Genomic DNA, 389 nt, shown 5'->3' with positions numbered 1-389 from the left:
GCTCTGTGTGTTGACTCATCTGTGGGGTCGCTTCAGGGTGTGTGGGTACCCTGGCTGTCCTGTGTGGCCGTGATTCTGTGTGTATGCGTGACTCTGTGTTCCTGCAAGGGTCTAGGTAACATTGTGGGTCTGGTGATGTAATTCTACATAAGTGTCTTTGTGATATAATTCTATGAACTGGTGGGGGTGGGAAGTTGTAATTCCATCTACCTGTACGTTGTTAGTATCCTCCGAGTGAAATGATTCTGCTTTATGTGTGTTTCTGGTGACTTTGGGTTTCCGTGTTCCTGAGTATGGGAGGTTTGTGGTGTTGCAATTATCCTTACACATATGAGACTGTTTTGACACTATCATTCTGTACTGATAACTATGTGACATGTTCCCTGTAC

The sequence above is a fragment of the Mustela putorius genome, unplaced genomic scaffold, assembly GCF_011764305.1.
Source record: "Mustela putorius furo isolate JIRA1106 unplaced genomic scaffold, ASM1176430v1.1 tig00000196_pilon_pilon_pilon, whole genome shotgun sequence".
Classification (NCBI taxonomy): Eukaryota; Metazoa; Chordata; class Mammalia; order Carnivora; family Mustelidae; genus Mustela; species Mustela putorius.
The sequence above is the reverse complement of the archived record's forward strand: the minus strand, read 5'-3'. Positions refer to the sequence as shown.